The 15,664-nt window shown below is 42.1% G+C and overlaps 1 long non-coding RNA gene across 2 annotated transcripts in view; it reads right to left on the reverse strand.

The window, feature by feature from the left end:
* Positions 1 to 446: 446 nt before the first annotated feature.
* Positions 447 to 15,664, reverse strand: part of LOC148005240 (uncharacterized) — a 29,864-nt gene continuing 14,646 nt past the window's right edge. The window contains exon 5 of one of the 2 annotated variants that reach the window (XR_015623478.1): positions 447 to 762. This is a non-coding gene — a long non-coding RNA (uncharacterized LOC148005240). The remainder of the gene's footprint in view (positions 763 to 15,664) is intronic. The other variant, XR_015623477.1, reaches the window with a different exon arrangement.

The following is a 15,664-nucleotide window of genomic DNA, read 5'->3' on the forward strand; positions in this document are numbered from 1 at the left end:
ATTCTATCCTTTTCCACCAACACCCACCCTCTAACTTGGTCCAACTCTTCATTCGAGAACCCTTCCCTGAACTGCCTAAGTCAGGTCTCCCACTTTATGCTTCTACTGCACTGGTTTTGTTTATTTTAAATTTTAATTTAATTACAACATTTCTCCCTTTCCTTTCTTCCTTACAAACCTTTCCATACAGTCTTTCCTGGTCTCCTTAAACTCATGGCCTCTTATTTCATCAATCGCTATCACATGCATATATGTTTTTATATGCATATATATTCCCAAATATAACCTGTTGAGTTCATATAATATTTCTTGAATGTCTGTTTTCAGGACTGACCATTTGGTCTTAAACACACAATTGACATGCTCTCTCCAATACCTTTTTAAAGAACACATGGTATGTAACATTTCAGCTCATATGACTTTCTTTTTCTAGTTTTTATTATTTTAATTGATTGATTTTTATGTATGTGAGTACACTGTCATTCTCTTCAGACACACCAGAAGAGGGCATCGGATCCCATTACAGATGGCTGTGAGCCAACCATGTGGTTGCTGGGAATTGAACTCAGGATCTCAGGAAGAGCAGTCAGTGCTCTAACCACTGAGCTATCTCTCCAGCCTGGCTGCTTCTTCTTCTTCTCCTTCTCCTTCTCCTTCTCCTTCTCCTCCTCCTCTTCCTCCTCCTCCTCCTCCTCCTCCTCCTCCTCCTCCTCCTCCTCCTTCTTCTTCTTTTTTCTTAATGTGTCTCATTCATATAGAATCCTAAAACACGTGAAAGCAGAGAACATTGTGGAATTTATTTATAATTATGTGCAGAACTTAGGGTAAAATGAAGAAACAACAGAAATACACAGAGTAGAAATGAAGGGGTGACTGTGGCTGTGGGAAACAGTGCTCATCCTCCGGGATGATGGGGTCAGGTGTAATATGGGATAGAAACATGGAATAATGTTAGCTTTCATTTTTTTTATGAACTTTAGGAGACCTAACAGAATGTATTTAATGTAATCCAGTTTTAATATTTTATATTTTTACACCCACATCAAGCTGCAGTCAGCTGCTTCAGTGTTTTTAAGCATTAGAAATTTCAATTATTTTAATTTGATTTACTGTCTCACATGAAGAAAGGACAAGAAAATCGAGGCATACTCGGATGGATGGATGGATGGATGGATGGATGGATGGATAGATGAATGAACGAATGAATGAACAAACAACTTCCGAAGCTTTGAGAAGTGCAATGTTTGTACCAAGGTGCAAAGGCCATCTCTACACGTGAAGACACAGCACAACACAACCGGGCATGCTCTCAGGGAGCTCCTAAGGAGCTGCAAACAGGGATTTTGAATTTTGTTTGTGTTTGATCATTTATTTACTAACAATGCAGTTCAGAACGCTGCAGGTGCCCAGCATGGTGCTTAGTACTGTGAAGCGTTTCTTCCAGAAGCTTGTGGACTTGTTGAAAATCTTATATTTAAACAAAAACTAGAGACATTTTGCTTTAATACCTTCCCCCTTCTTTTCTTTAAGATGTGTTAATATTGAAGGACTGTAGTTTATAATCCAAACTTGGAGTGTCACAAATATTTAACCCTACTTCTCAATGACTTGTCTCTTAAGATATTGGATGATATCCCATATGGCGATAAAATCATAGCTTATAAATTGAGCCATTACTTAGCTCTTAGGTTTTCTTACATAATTGGCTATGGAACTGCCTTCATGGAAACCCACTTAGCTGCCATGTTCTAAGTATGTGTTCTGGAGTATATACAATGCCCGTTTTGTTTCTCTTAAAGACCGGGGCTGGTGTCTCCACTTTGTATTTTTGCAGAAAGTTTGTTTCCAACTTGCAGTGAAGAAAAGCGATAATGACACCGTCTGCAGAGAGCCCTCTCTAAGGTTCTGTCTTGGCAGTCAAGTCTGGACCACACCTGTTTCAGGAGTGTTTGGCAAGAGTCTCTGCGCATGCTCAGCAAGCTCCTCAGCGCATGCTCAGTTACAGGTGCTGGCTGACCTTCCTTTTAACTCTTCTAGTTTTTTTCTTTTTCAAGTGGGTCCAGGAAACAGTCGGTCTGTAGGCATTGGCAGAGGGCATTTTATGCTGTGGTTATAAGATACATATAACTAGCTACCAGTTCCATATATTTGTGAAGTTGGGAATAAAAGAATACAAGTGCATAGAAGGCTTTCAACAGTGAAAATAAGCAACATTAAAAAAACAAAAACAAACAAACAAACAAACAAAACCCCACCAATGTTCATATCATTGGATCTTGAATATTTTTTGTTGTTAAAGAACTTCTCTTTACTTCTTTGGCACCCTTTGGTCTTAGAGAGGATTTCTCTGCAACTATTCGTTGCCATGTATTTTTGCACACCTCTACAAACCCAATTTTGTGCCTCAAAGCTACTATTGTGTATGATAAGAGTTGTTTTAGCTCCATTTTTTTCAGATGAGAAAACTGAACTTTGCCATGCTATCTGGAGAATGTCCCCGGGACCCGAGGACCTGGAGACTGGAATCTAACAACCTGGAGAAAACAGCAGAAAAGGTGTGTCCATATCCCCTACATTTAGAGATTGTCACAGAAAAGGCAAGGGATAAAGCAAAAATATCACTATAAACACTAGATGGAGGGAGGAGTCACACAAGCGCTGTGTAAAGAGAAGTTGCAAACAGAAGGAGGGTTGCTGGAGTAAAGGATCCCGCTCCTCCAGTCAGTTCTGGAATAGGACATTTCCCCACAGTCAGTTCTGGAGAATAGGACTGCTCCCCCAGTCCGTCATTAGCAAACTGCTCACACCGTTCCCCAAGAGACACTGACTTTTGTATTACAAACATGACACCCATTTTTCTGCTACACGTACAGAGTCAGTTAACACCGAAACGATGCAAATATTTGTCCCTGAGTGCTAGGCACATTGTATTTCAATTGCAGATCCGTGAGTAGTAGCTTATGAACCGCTTCTAATGGTACCAGGCATCTTTCCCCAATCTATATTCACATCAGTTCCGTTTTCAAATGAGTCAAATGGGAAGCAGAAGTTAGCCAGTCAGAGCCTAACACCTCTGATTTATGGTTAGAAGTATCTTAATAGGATCATTCATTTTCCTTCGCTCCTTCAGAACATCGGGTGTTACAAGTTTCTAGAAATGATCGTGTATCCTCTGGTTCTGCAAAAATATAATCTTTATCTCCAAAAGTGACCTTCAAATGAGCAGGAAATGAAAGCCAGCTGCTCTTCCTCAGTCACTTTGCCCGCTTTACGGATGTGTCATAATGGAAATCTTGAAAGCCAGAAAGCTCAGAATTATTATGATATTTTAATCTTTTTAGGTTAAGTGTGAATGTGAGGGTGGAGGGCAAAAAGTATTAGTTTAGGCCTGGCTTTATGAAATATATTTTTTCCTGTCCTTTTCTCCTTGTTCAATTGCTTTAGGGTCTTTCTTCGGTAAGTCCTCTACTTTGGAGGCTTTCCTGGATTCAGTCTCTACTGTGTATACTCTATAAGTGGTGGGACTGATGAAATTGCTGAGCAATTCTGGGTCCTCCAACCTCCTTCCTACCCTCCCATTCTCCTTCCCTCCCTTGAGGATCTCAGGGCTGCATTCCTACTGTGTGTTAGGTTTGGTGGTTTTTGTTTTTGTTTTGTTTTTTTTTAATATTTGCAAATAAGCCATCCAGCTCTGACTATAAATCTCTATTCTCGAGGACATGGAGCATCTAACCGGTGTGGGGAGGTGGCACATACCAGAGTGCAGAAGGTCAGTGCTTGCACATCTACCATCCCCAGCTTCCACACCACCATTCTGTTGCACCTGGAACGTGAGCTTCCACTCCCACGACACTGGGACAGTTCTTTTCACAAGTGCGTCCCCCGCCCCCCATTGGGAACTCCAAAAATGTTCTTTGGTTTTTAGAAGCTCTTAATAATAAATCAGTGGCTTCCCTGGGGTAATAAATTTGATTTCTGAGGTAGAGATAATTGCTGACTTTTTTGTTTCTAAACACATACCAAAGACAGATAAAAAAGGAGATCAAATAAGGGATTTACAGGGATGTCATGGTAACTGTCAAATGACCCTGCAACATCATGATTTTTGTTTTAGCTGTAAGATTGTGCCTCAGTCATTGATAATATTCACTGATGTTATCTGAGATGACCAGAATTTTTAAAATCTCTATCATCCCATATATAGTCGACTTGGTTTTATTTGTTACGTTAATATCATTATTATAGCTTTAATTGTCATTGTAAAGATATCATGTAACATATAGAAAACTGAACAGCACTTCTAAGGTCACCCTCAGTAGAAGTTAGATGGGAATTTTGTGTTCTCCTGGGTCCCATGTAGAAAAGAAAGTGTGTAGATACGATGCTAAAGCAATTTAATCAGTATATAACAAAGGTGCATTTCTATTCCAATTTGTTTATAGCTATTCATTCTACAGTTCCTCTCCTTCCAGTGATGTCTGTAGACTAAGAGAACTGTCCTGGATTTGGGGACTGACGTCTCAGCTTTACAAGTGGCCCACACTGGATTAAGGCCTCAAGGAGATATTTTATGATGATATTTAACAGACCACATACCTTTCCCTTTAGGGAGGCCATAAAACTCAGAGAGTATAGGTGCAGATCTTAAGCTCGGGCATCCAATTCTCTGTTGTAAGTTTGATTTTTCTTTTATTATGGCCCATCAGTGTGCTGTGGCTACAGTCCCTCTGGTGACCAAAGACACTCTTCCCTCACATATTTGTTTTTATAATCATGTGGTGATTTTTAAGAAGATGGAATTCCCATATATAAGTCTATAACAAGGACCATTTTGTTGTTGCTGCTGCCGAAAAATATATAGCCGAATTAATGAGATTGTTAATATAAATTCATGAGGCCACAATGTTCGTGGGAGCCTGGTAATAATTGTAAAAGCCAATGGGGAGTTTCCTCCAAGTAAAAAAGCCACTCTTCTGACTAACAAAAAAGCTGGAAAGAGAAGCTTCTGATTTGGGGCTCTTTATTTACAATGACAGAAAGAAGGTAGGGATGGCCTGTACACTAAAGTGTAGTCTAAATTCAAGGCCAGTAATGGGAAATTCCAGGTCACCTGCTTCCCGAAAAGACATGCTGTGAAGAGGTGGGGGAGAGCGTTTGCTCGTTCCTTCCTAAGGTAGCCACTGTAGGTTAGATGTTAGATGTCCTGCCCACCAAGCAGGATTCAGAACCTTTGTTCTTGTGGGGAGTTATCCCTGTAGTGGAGCCACTCTCAGCCCCTTTCTGTGGTTAGATACCCTCCTTCAAACCCCACAGGCACGACTTGTTTTACCTTTGCTGTCTTTTTGCCATTTTATTTCCACTGGTCACAGTGCTGAGGCCTAAAATCCAGGGCACGCTATCCCATCATCCATGGGAATCATGGGAGTCAGTCATGTTTCTCACTTTCCCATAAATTGGCTATAACAGGAAATCTGGTCTGATTTATCTTTTCTCCTCTCTGCAGACTCAGAGTCAATAGCCATTTGGGCAAACCTAAACCTTGTTATTGTTTACACCAATGCACCCCTTCTAATGCTGTTAGAGACACAGCGGGCACAGACCCCAGAGATCTGCTCCCCTAAAGCTCTAACCGTCTCTAACCCTGGCCACTTTATGACAATAAAGGGTGAGCAGCTGCTTCACCCTTGCCACCAATACTCATCACAGTGATTACTGGCATTCTGTTTTTAACCAGTCTCCCCCCAACCCCCAGTTTGATGGCTACAAAAAATATTTGAAGGAATTAAAGGACTAAGATCAGCAATTCTTAATCGAATCTATCCTGTCATAACATTCTATGAATGCCTATATATCTCTATCCTACTTGCTGGATGCCTCTGTCTGTCTGTCTGTCTGTCTGTCTGTCTATCTATCTATCTATTTATCTATCTATCTATCCATCCATCTATCCATCCATCCACCCATCTACCCACCCACTTACCTGTCTATGCATCTACTTTTCTTTCTACATCTCTCTATGGATCAATCCATCCATCCATTCATCTGTCCACCCACCTACCTATTTATATATTTTCTATGTATGTATTTATCTACCTTCTTACCTATTTATCACTGTCTGTCTGTCTATCTATCTACCTGCCTATCTACCTATCATCTACCTACCTAACCATCTGTCTTTCTGTCTGCCTGCCTGTCTGTCTGCTTGCCCATCCATCTACCTCCCTCTGTGTCTGTATCTGTATCTATATCTGCATTTGAATCTGCATATGTATTTATATCCATATCTATATCCTTTCCCAAGGACTCAGCCCACCATTCAGTAGAATCAATGCAACACTGAAACAAGAGGAATAGACAAATCATAGTCATCTCCTCCCTGGCAGGGAACTGGCCATATCCTGCCCTGAGCTGCAACAGCTCCATGACAGTCAGACAGCTGACCCAGGGCCAAGGCTGACCTCTATGGCTCCAAAATCCTGACGCTCCTCTAGACCCTAGTTTCTCCTTTGTTCTGTTTCCTCTCAGAGAAACCTGCATCTACCTCTTGGAGCTGCTTCGAATGGCAAATGAAATAGAGCAATATGAAATGCACTGTGGACTTTGAGCAGAGTAAAAGCAAAGCATTCAAACTAAGACGCTTGTAAAAGATGGAGGAAAAGTGTTCCGTGTTCAGAACTGACCTTTCTCTGCCTAGGTGGTTAGAAACGTCACAGCCGATGTTTAAATTCAAAAATTAAAATCTTTGAATTTAAACACCACACACACACACACACACACACACACACACACACACACACACACACACACTGATCTTTTAGAATATATCTCTGTTTTGTTTTCATACGAAAAGAAGGTATTTTTCTCATTTTTACAAACAAGGAGAGTAGTTTATAAATAGTGCTGCTTGCTTTAGGTCCACATCAAAGGCTCTCTGATTTGGAAGCTTAGAAATGTATGTTGGTGTCTGGAGAAAAAGGAGAGGGTTTGTGTGGGGAAGGGCTTATGGTCTCTGATGTGTGTTCTTTTACACTCTGCTCTGCCCCGGAACTAATTAACAGCATCTTATACTCTGTGTTGTTGTTTCTCTAGTAAAATAAGTGTTTCTTTTTAACTTTCTAGTATAAACTGCACAGAGAAGCCACATCCCCAGAGAATACAGGGCAGAAAGATTATACCCTGGGCTCCACTGTCACCTGCCATCTGCAAATGAAAGCATCTCTTCCTGTCTTCTTCTTCCTCTCCATGTGTTCAAAATCTGCAAGGACTTGGTAAGATGGTGTTTATTGGATGTTGGTGTGGGATGGTGATGGCGAAGTCAGAACTTCCTGTTGACTAGTCGAAGGACTGAGAGTCAGGCTCTACTGGCTTATCCACCCAAGGATTTCTCTTTAATGCTCATATTTATTTATTTTTTTTTAATTTGAAGGCTATATTTTATATTTTATGCATATCAATGTAGTTTACATACTAAACAGCACTATAATAGAATGAGTTTACCTAGGATGTGTTTTTTGTTTTGTTCTCTTCTGTTCTGAGAAAGGAGCTCACTGTACAGCCCCAGGTGTCCTGGAACTCATTCTATAGACAAAGTGGTCTTGAACTCAGAGCGATCTGATCTGCCTCCTCAGCCTCTGGCCTGCGACAGTGAGTCAATATAGCCTTTTTAAATTTTTAATATTTTAAGATTATAATATAATTACGTCATTTACCCCTTTCTTTTTCTCCCATCAAACCTTCCCATGTACGCCCCCCCCAGCACATTCTCTTTCAAATTTATGATGCCTTTTATCTCTAATTGTTGTTAAACACATATGTATTTATTTATTCCTAAACATATAAATCCAACCTGCTCAGTAGAGAGTATGTCACTTGTGTGTGCATAGTATTAAGCAGAAGACACAAAGGAAAACCCCTCTCCCCAAAACAAATTTACATAAAAATTATTGATGGCCACAGTAATAGGTATTTGTCACTGGATATAGCCACACTGATCCACTCAGTGTTCGTATTTCAATCTTCACTTAAGGGTTAGAGACATGATTCAGCCATTTAAGAGAGAGTGTGCACCGCTTTTGTTGCAGAAAATCTGAGATCAGCTCCCGGCACCCACATCAGACCTGTATGGGCACCTACAGTCACATGCACACATTCACAAACAGACACATAATTTAAAATAAAATAATCTTTTGTAAATAGCATTTCACTTGAAACAATGATGTAGTTTCTTCTCAAGTAAGCTGATATGTGAAGCAACAACAAAAAATAGTCTGTGGGGCTAATGGGGAGAACGGTCTGCAGGGCCGTGGAGTCCAATGGGTTCTTGTCATGTACTTGGCCTAGTGTTGGCTTCTCAACCCGAACAACAAGTAATTCTGGAAGCAGCCTATCTGTAAGTGGGTTAGATTTGAGAATTAGTATAATCAATTGTCTGAATTTTGGGGGTCGCTTTTCTTTTCCAAAAGTTTTAGAAATGTGTTTTAGTTTGGGTTTCCACTGCTGTGAAGAGACACCATGAGCAAGACATCATCAATTCTTATAAGGGAAAGCATTTAAATGGGCCTGACTTACAGGTTCCAAGGTTCAGCCCATTATCATCAAGGTGGGAAACATGGTAAAGCCCGGGCAGACATGGTGCTTGAGAAGGAGCTGGGAGTCTTGATCTGAAGGCAACCAGAAGAGAGTCTTGCAAATAGAAAAAAAAAATTTAGTATCTTCTAGAATCATTCACTTAAAGGAAAGCACAGTCACAGCTTAACTTGGGTGTTATAAAGATGTACTTTCCGCAGTCACCTCCAAGATGAGGATGAATTTAAATCCACTGGTCTCCAAATGAAGAGGTAAGCTAAAAATCACTTTTCTATAACTTCCTGGTACAAACATAAAAATGTCAGGACTATCCCAAGTACCAGAATGTAAATAAGACCTTATCTGCACTCAACCCCGAGCCCCCTCTCTATCGATAACTGTGGATATGAATCCTATCTAAAAAGGCAACCCGTTCTCGGGGCAACAATAGCAGAATGCTTAAGTCCTGTTGGGTGATTCATCTTGGGCTACGTTCAGAACACGCGCCCCTGTGCTGGTGTTGTCTCTCCCTTTATCCTTCCAGCATGGGCTCTTCTCAGACTCTAGAGTGAGTTCAGAGAGGCTGCAGGAGGGGAGGCTCATGGCCACATATGAGGTAACCTTATCCCAACATTCGGATCTTTGTGTTTGAGAGTATTATCCAGATTACATGTCATAATCTGTAAACGCTCCCCTGCCAGCACCCTGCTTGACTTCCTTCCAGATGAAATCTCTTCAAATAAATCCTGTATCACAATCATACTATGTTTTGTGTCTGGAGCCAAAGAGAAAAAAAATTATGCATGTGGAAAGACAAGTATCCACCAAGGGTAAAAGGCTGGATTGATGACATTCTGCATCTATCACCACTAGGGAAAAAAATGGTTCCTGTAAAGAAAGCCAATTGAAACATTCAGGATGAAGTAATTCATCTACTGGTCCCTCATTCCACTTGGATTTTCCTTCCCTTACCCCCTCCCTTTTTAATGGATGCCCAGTTTGGATGTGTTCAGATAAAGACATGACTTATTTATTGGCACTCAGAGCTTTTTATAAATTTAAAATGATTTATGGATTTTTAATAATCCCTCTAATTGTTTCTTTACATGAGTTACTACTCTTTTTTTCAAAAGCCAAATTTCATTTCCTTTTATTACAGTGAATGACTGAAAGAGAAGACAAGGTTTAAATAAAAAGTTATCCCACTTGGCATCACACCTCCTACCATAAAACACCACTGATAGGGCACACTGTTATTTTCATGAAATGGACAGAATTCACCAGCTCCCACTTGTTATCACAGCTGGTAGGCAGAATATTTATGGGGGAGCACTTTAAAAAACAACTTCAAGAAACTTCCATTCCCGTTGGAAAGTTCTGGTGTAAAGAAAGTTCTGGTGTTAAGTTTATTTGCCAGAGACACTATTTTTCAGAAGCAATTTCTCCTTCTATGAAACTTTTTTTTTAATCCAGAGAATAAGTTTGTAACTCGGTGGGCATGCAGTATCCTTATATTTGGACTTGCTTCTAGATCAAACACCGTTGGAATAATTTCAAGGGCAAGGGGAGCCAATAAAAGGGTATCAGTTTCTAGATAAACACCCTACAGACCAGTGATTCTCAGCCGTCCTAATACTACGTTCCTTTAATACAGTTCCTCGTGCTGTACTGACTCCCCAACCATAACATCGTTTCATTGCTACTTCATAAACTGTAATTTTGCTACTGCTATGACTCATAATGTAAATACCTGTGTTTTCCATGGTCTTAGGCAACCCTTGTAAAAAGGGAATTTGATCTCCAGGTGGAGAATCACTGCTTTAGACCATCTTAGGGCTACTATTGCTGTGATACAACACCATTACCAAAGGAGTATGGAGGAAAGGGTTTATTTCAGTTTAGAGTTCCACAACACAGTCCATCACAGAAGGAAGTTAGGGTAGGATCTCAAGCAGGGCAGGATCCTGGAGGCAGAAGCTGATGCAGAGGCCATTGAGGGGTGATGCTTACTGGCTTGCTTTCCATGGCTCAATCAGCCTGCTTTCCTATAAAGCCCTAGACCCCCTGCTCAGGGATGGTTCTACCCAGAATGGGCTGAGTCTTCCCGAATTAACCATCAATCAAGAAAATGCATCACAGGCTTTCTGACAGGTTCATGTGGTGTGTGTATGTGTGTGTGTGTCGGGGGTGTGTCTCAATGGATGTTCCCTCTTCCGAAATGACGCTAGCTTGTGACGAGCTGACATACTACTAGCTAGCACAGACTACAAATTGTCCCTTTTCTCCCAGCATGTCTTAGCTTCACAGCATGTATTCCAGCCCCTGAATGCTACCGTGTGTTTTACTCCAAGTTTTTCATGCAAGCTCTTCCTGGTCCATTCCTGACATATCATGATGCTCTTAAGAGTGATCCGAAAAACCTTCTTTCCCCTGACTCACACTGACGTGGAGCTCTGAGCCTCCTCCAGCTGGGCTTATTCTTATATCGAAGCCAAAGGCCACAAAGCCCGCGCAGAGGGAGCTGCTGCTCTTGGATACAGGTGCCTCTGTCCCTTCTGTTCTCCATGTCAACCTTGACTTTCCAGGTCCCGGGCTGCTCAGGTCTCTCCAGAGATGCTTATTTTGAGTCCTACATCCCCTGGTCTGGTAAAATCTGTCCCCACTTCATCTAAACCTCTTGATTTAATAATAGCCTTAATATCAAATTTAGCCTTATCATCTGGACAAGGCATCTCATACTTGTAACCCTAGTACTTGAGAGACAGATGCAGGGGGATGCTATGAGCTTCAGACCAGCCTGAGCATTAGTACCCATCTCCCTTTGCTGAATATATTCAGAACCATCCATTGATGAGCAGCTCACTTGTATTACCGTTGTCCCACACAGTTTGTCTCCTCTAAAATAATTTGGAAGTGAATTCCTTTAGCTGCAAGGTGTCTGATCCAAAAATCTGGCTACTTAAGTACATCTGTATTTAAACGTAATAGAAAGGGTCCAAAGAAGTGGAAGAGTCTATGGGGACCTTGCAGATGAGGGTGTTTCCTTGTCCTTGAGCTCCTTGGAAAACAAGGGACTATCCAAGTGTGAGAAATGAATCCCATAATTACGGTAGTGTGAAAGTTCAACCTCTGAAAGAACAAAAACTGACAACAGTCACATCGTCTCGTGCCTCTGCCATGTCCGCCTTGTTGCCTGCATCTTTCCGGGTGGACCTGGTTCTTTCCCTGTCCACTGTCCATGCCCACGATCCTTAGTCTAGGACTGTGTTGTTCTCATGGTGTTTGGAATGCAGCTCCCAGGGCAGGAGGAGCCTCTGCAGTGTTTATCAGGGTGGTCCTCAGTCCAGTCACTTCCCACATGCCCTCAAGGATTCACTTTGTCTTATAGATGCATCAGTGCTGACATTTAAAATCTGGTAATCAATTATTTGAAAAGAGTTGCTGTTTGACCACTCAGGAGCAGATCTGATGTCTTTTAAAGGCAGCTTCATCTAAACTGATCGAATCAGAAGTCACAGCTTCAGTAGTGTTTTTCTTAATTTAATTTGCACGAAATCACCCGTGGTTGCTCGTCAAGCCTGAGGTTCCAGAGCCTGATCTTTATAGATTCTGAGGCAGAAGTTTCGAGTTCTGCAGCAGAACCTGCATGTTGTCAGCACCCAGAAGGGAGGACTTTGTAGCTCTCCCTTTGAGAAGCACGATGAAAAAGATCCCATCTAAGGTGCTGGTGGAACTTGTAATTAGACAAATCGCATACATTAGTGGGAACATTTCAATTACCAGTAACATACTCCCAAATCAAATTCATTTAAACAAAGCCTGCAGTGATGCCAGGTCTGTAGACACAGAAAGTACAGGGTCAGACCTGGCTTCAGTGTCACGGAACCATTGCTGCTTTCAAAGGAGGCCATAATACTTGACTTCTCTCCATCTTTTGGAAGCGTTTTTGTTGTTGTTGTTTGTTGATTGGCTGGTACTCTGCTACCTTCAAGAATTTTCTAAGAGGTGGCAAGATGGCCACCAGCTAGTCTACCCTTCAATGCTGCTCAATAAAACTCCCATGACCATGAACTGAGCCATGTCAAGCTCCCACTGTCCCCAAGTCAATTCCCATGTCTAGTGTCTCAGTGTGTCCCTCACAGAGAAGAGTGCATAAGAGACAGTGCTGTGACACAGAGGAGGTTGGGATGTGGGACAGGGACAGCTCTAAGCCCCACCGGAGCTGCTGACACAACAGTGGTGATCTTGCCCTTTCCACAGAGAGCAGCATGTGGGTCGTAGACCCAGGTCTGCCGCCTTCGACATTTGGGTCTAATAGATGCTATTCGAGTTAAGATTTCCTCTAGCTACTTGGACACATAGATAATCGTACATTTCAACTTCCCAGTGGCAGAGTACTGAAGCTATAGGTTTGTTCCTACAATCTGCTAATAAATGCATTTTAGTGTTGATTATTAGCTTCGATGTTCAAGAGAGGAGAAGGGGTGCCTGAACAAATGGTTTCTGTGAATTCAAGTCCATTAGATGGTTCGTTTTCCATTATGTTGAATTGAATTTGCAGCACTAACTATGATGGCAGGGCAGTAAACTGATTAAGGGGGGTGGGGATAATCTGCTAAAATCTCACCAATAGGAGAAGGGGAGTAAAGTAGGTGGAATTAAAACGAATCCCAGACATAATTGAACGAGTCCAGATGAAGCAGATGTAAAACTTCATTTCCTGTTTAAGTGGGGACTGTGAGAGGAGGTGAGTCACTGGTTATAAACCTGGGCAGGTGAGGCACACGATGGTGGGAGTGAGGACCAAATCGATGCCAGGCTTTAGACACACCACACCTGCTGCTGCTGGGGGTGGGATGCTTACAAGTCACCACTGCTCTAATCGGTTGTGCTGTGCTGTGGGGTAATTGCCTGTCTCTGCAAAGCAACTGAAGGCAAGGCTAGGCAGTGCAATAAGGAAAGCAGCAGGGTCCAGGAGCAGCAGGACATGGGAAGTACTCAACTCTAAAGGTCTCGGATGATCCCAGTTTTCTGTGAGTCCAAACCAAATGTGTTTCTTTTGTAAAATCTTTCAAAGCACAATTCGAGGCTCAGCTGGATGTGACTCATACAGACCCTCTTCCAGGCCTTCCCTGCGATCTGGTTTGGAGGGAGCCCTGTGCTCCAGTGGTTATGGCTCAGGAGGAGCAGCAAAGAGCCCAGACACCTTTCTCTCTATCTGGAATAACTCATTATCAGTGCCTCTTATGACCAAAAGTTTAAACCAAAACATCTAAATATGACAAACATTAGCTCTAAAGGTTTTTGGCTATTTACTCATTCAAATTTTTAGAATATGAAAAAATATGAAAAGTGACATTACCAATAAAAATCTCCAATAATCTAATGTTCTGTCAGAACTGTCTGTTTTAAAAGAACACAAGTATTTGAGTCACACACACACATCACACACACACACACACACACACACACACACACGCACGCACGCACGCGCATGCACACGCACACATTTACCTTCTAAATTGATCCTCTAAAGGACTCTACATGGCTGCTTGTTTCTAGACACTTTTAGAATGATTCGACCATGTATTTTATTAAAGGAAAGCAAGGTCAGTGAAGCTATAGTGAATTAGACACCAAGAAAAAGACACGAGTGTGCATAGAAGTGACTTCAAGAGCTGGATGCAGGATGACATCACTATGTTGGCAAGAAGTGCCGATTCAGAGCAAGGCTAGACTGTCTGGTACTCAGCCTTGGGTCAAACAAACGAAGACGAAGACAAATGCAGAGCTGAATTGTTAAATAGCCCCTGGCAAGCTGTGGTGCTTTGGTTCATAGTGGGAGCTTATTTTCTGTGCAGGATTCCTATTTAACCTTCTTCTTTTTCATCTGAAGTTCCCATTTCTGTCAGCTCTGATGTTGCTCCAGCCCAAAGATAGGAGAGAGAAGCACCATTTCCCCCAAACAAGCTGGGTTTGACCCAGTGGCACAAGCATTGTTGGGATTACTGCTGGGCTGGAAGCAAGAGCCCAGTTGTGTAGCTCAGTTGAGATGCTCTTGGGTTCCACTTAGGCAAAACTGGTTGGGGAAGCAATCTGGAGTGATCAGTAGCACAGAATATGAAGAGAGATCTATTAAACTGATAGGAACCCTGCTCCTTAACCACTGCCACCTCTAGGTCATCTTTCTCAAGGCTCGCAGTAAACAAACCTCTTCCAAGACCTATGACATCTGTTTAAGTTCGTTTCTCTCACCCCAGTACGGCCTTAGATGCTGTGCCAACCTCCACAAGATGGTGGCGCTAGAGTCTCCATCCTCCTCAGCCTATGCTCTCCCACCTCTTTCGTGGCTTTAAAATTTTTGGTGTCTGAGCAATGGCCCCACCTCACATCACATCTTCTCATTCATCACTCAAGTGTGTTGTCCCCATGGTAGGCCAGCTGCGGAGCCACCATCACCCAGGGCTTCCCCACTTCTTAATCTTGAAGCAGGAACTTGTTGCTACTATTATTTTGGGGGAAACCTTTCCCTTTCTTTTATCCCCTCCAGTCTCCCTGTCCTGTGGTGCTCTCCGATGCCTTCATTTTCTACTCTTTGTCCTGACAGCTCTCATCTCCACCCTTCCGGCCCTTCCCCCACCCCCACTCCTACCCTAGCCCGCTGGACTCCATGATGTGATCAACCACGCTGATGATCTACTCAGCGTCTCCTCCAACCCCCCACGCCTCTTTTGTCAACTGTCTTCTTTCTTTGTCTTTGATTGTCACCTCAGGTTCAGGAACAAAGTTCTCAAAATCACAATGCTGAACTCAGCCACACATTCATACCACTCTCCCTGTTTAAATATCAACTTCTGAAGGTTCTAGAGTCCCCAGGCTAGACTGTTACTTGCCCCTTTGTTTATATTCCCCGTAATCTATCTCTAATCCCCTGTGTTTATTTTCAGAGATGCCACATCCCCTGAAGAAATTAAGTCATGGCAACTTAAATTCCCTCAAATCCTCCTTTTCCACCTAAAAATTGTACCTTTATCCAAACTTTCTTTTTTATTTCATTTTTGAGAAAAAAAAATAAGTCTATTGCCTTACGGGCTAATCC

The sequence above is a fragment of the Rattus norvegicus genome, chromosome 6 (genome assembly GCF_021556685.1).
Source record: "Rattus norvegicus strain SHRSP/BbbUtx chromosome 6, alternate assembly SHRSP_T2T, whole genome shotgun sequence".
Classification (NCBI taxonomy): Eukaryota; Metazoa; Chordata; class Mammalia; order Rodentia; family Muridae; genus Rattus; species Rattus norvegicus.